The following is a 3,265-nucleotide window of genomic DNA, read 5'->3' as shown; positions in this document are numbered from 1 at the left end:
TAAGCAAGAAAGATAAATGAAATATCTACTCATTAATCTGCTTTTTGTAATGACATAACGGTACCCGAGAGACTAATTAATTGTATCCGCTCCTTAGTGTTTAATAAGAATAATGCATTACTATTTAATATCACGCTACAGAGTACAAAAGGTCCTCGACTTACAAACTAAGTCCAATCTTGCTGAATTTTGGCTTAGGGTATAGGCCTAACCTGAATCCCATCCTTATGATTTCCAGCTAAAAAGTCACCAAAGAGTCAAGTTTTCATATGAAATAGATATCAGCTTATTACTGTATTAAATGATATAATATTGTTTTATTACAGTATTTCTTTATCTTATCTTTGTTCATTTCAGTTGGATTTGTGTTTGTATCCCTGAATGTCTGAAAGTCTAATGACTGTAAGTTGGGACCTTCTCCAGAGTAGAAATTATAGTTTGAAGCTCATGTCTATGACTCAGGAATTTTTTATACAGATACGTAATAGTTCAGATACATTGTTCAATCTTCTCATAAATGATTTGTAAAGCCCGCCTTGTGCTTTAAAAAAACACCGCTAAATTCATGTTGATTATTTATTACTTTCTCTCCATCTATATATCCCTCTCTATAGGATACAACCATTCCGTAGACTTTCATCAATTTGTTTCTTCATTGAAGTCCTTTATTATCATCATTATTATTATCAATTGCTAAGCTATAACCCTAGTTGGAAAAGCAGAATGCTATAACCCAAGGGGCTCTAGCAAGGAAAATAGCCCAGTGAGGAAAGGAAAGAAGGAAAGATGAAATATTTTAAGAGTAACAACATTAAAATAAATATTTCCTATATAAACTATAAATACGATAACAAAACAAGAAGAAGAGAAATTAGATAGAACAATGTGCCCGAGACAGTGGAAGACCATAGTACACAGGCTATGGCACTACCCGAAAATAGAGAACAATGGTTTGATTTTGGAGTGTCCTTCTCCTAGAAGAGCTGCTTACCATAGCTAAAGTGTCTCTTTTATCCTTACCAAGAGGAAAGTGGCCACTAAACAATTACAGTGCAGTAGTTAACCCCTTGTACAAAGAAGAATTGTTTGGTAATATGTGTTGTCAGTTGTATGAGGATAGAGGAGAATCTATAAAGAATAGGCCAAACTATTCGGTGTATGTGTAGGCAAAGGGAAAGAACCGTAACCAGAGAGAAGAATCCAATGTGGTACTGTCTGGCCAGTCAAAGGACCCCATAACTCTCTAGCGGTAGTATCTCAACGGGCGGCTTTAGTACAGATATCCAGAGAAGAATCGTCCTGAGCGTTTAATAAAAAAGTTCTCTCTCTCTCTCTCTCTCTCTCTCTCTCTCTCTCTCTCTCTCTCTCTCTCTCTCTCTCTCTCTCTCTCTCTCTCTCTCTCTTTCTATATATATATATATATATATATATATATATATATATATATATATATTATATAATATATATATATATATGTATAAACGGTATATATACATGTGTGAATGTGAGTATATGTATATATATATATATTTATATATATATATATATACTGTATAGATATGTGTGTATATATATATACATATATATATATATATATATATATATATATATATATATATATATATATATATATATATATATATATATATATATATATATATATTATGCGCGTAAGAACCACAGGGAAAATAAAAATGTGAAATATAAGATTAAGTCCTGAATAGTTTCGTGATACTTCTTCAGAGGACTGATTTATTGAGAGAGGTTTCTTTACATTTTATAGGGACAGTAAACGTACGAACATACATCTAGAGACTTATAGAACAATGACACTCCTATACCAGTTACCTGTGCTGTTATCAGGTGTTTCCTGGGCGGAGATCAAACCTCATTAGACACCTGCCAAAAAGAGTCATTTCTGGTGACCGATAAATTCTTGTTTTGACTTTACATACAATTTCTTTATATCAAACAACGGTAGCCTTATCCATAAAAATACATAAGAAAAACTATATAGATATATAAAAGACATCTATATATAAATATATACAAAGACATATACATACGTATACACAGACAGGCATTCATATACACACATGCATAATATATACATAGCCATACGTGTACATATACTCGTATACATATACAGACACATACATAGACTTACATATACATGTTTTTTACACATGATTAACATGTATATATATTTATGCACATATAACCTTATTATCATGAACATACAATTACGTATATATCAGTACTTATATCTAGCATAACACTATGTAGTGTCAACGTACTTATGCATAATATTTGAAATAATTGTGCCCTTCCGTGAATGGTAGTTTAGGTCTAAATATTAATTTCACAGTGAGGTTAATTATTCACAATACATTCAGTTCTACATTAAGTGGGTAAAGTTTTTTTTTATATATACCTTGCAACTCTCTTTACATATAAAGGCGTCGAGTTTATATATTCCATGTCCAATATTCAATTTGTTTTCAAAGGTTTCTTTTATGAAACTGGACTCTGATGTATCTTTCCAATAAGTTATTTGAATGAATCAATGTTTTTGCACATGACCAATTAATAGTGTGATTTTTATCTCTAAAGTTGGCAGAGTGCATTATTATCTTGAGCATATCTGACACTATTCTTATGTTGTTCAATTCTCGTTTCTAGGGCTTTACCAGTTTGACCAATATAGAATTTTTAACAAGCATTGCATGGAATACGATATACACATCCCTTGGTAATGTCAGGAAAATTTTTTATTAAGGCTGTTTTTATTGTATTATTACTCTTAAATGCTACATTTACATTGAAATTTTTCAACAGTTGGGGAATTTCTTTAAAAGAATTACTATAAGGCAGTACAAGTAAATTTTGTATATTGTAGTTTTTCGTGTTATCATTACCGAAAAAGGTCTTTTTTGCTGTTCTTAGTGCATCATCTAACACAATTTCAGGGTACTTCAGTTTCTTACCTATTGCTCTAATCTCATTTATTTCATCATCAATATATTCAGGGCTGCCGACTCGAAATGCTCTTAAAAACATAGAAGTAAATACAGGTTTCTTAACTTTGTCTTGATTTGAGTAGTAAGGGACATATGCTGAGATATTTATAAATTATATATATATATACTATATATATATATATATATATATATATATAATATATATATATATATATATATATGTGCGTGTGTATATATAATGTTTGTATGCCATATAGCTCAGGTATTAATAAGAAAGTGAACAT

The 3,265-nt window shown here is 30.5% G+C and overlaps 1 protein-coding gene across 1 annotated transcript in view; it reads left to right on the top strand.

The window, feature by feature from the left end:
* LOC137616314 (parapinopsin-like) overlaps nt 1-3,265 on the top strand; it is a 501,664-nt gene that overhangs the window by 336,504 nt on the left and 161,895 nt on the right. The gene's annotated exons all lie outside the window — the stretch shown is intronic.

The sequence above is a fragment of the Palaemon carinicauda genome, chromosome 22, assembly GCF_036898095.1.
Source record: "Palaemon carinicauda isolate YSFRI2023 chromosome 22, ASM3689809v2, whole genome shotgun sequence".
Lineage (NCBI taxonomy): Eukaryota > Metazoa > Arthropoda > Malacostraca > Decapoda > Palaemonidae > Palaemon > Palaemon carinicauda.
The sequence above is the reverse complement of the archived record's forward strand: the minus strand, read 5'-3'. Positions and strand labels throughout refer to the sequence as shown.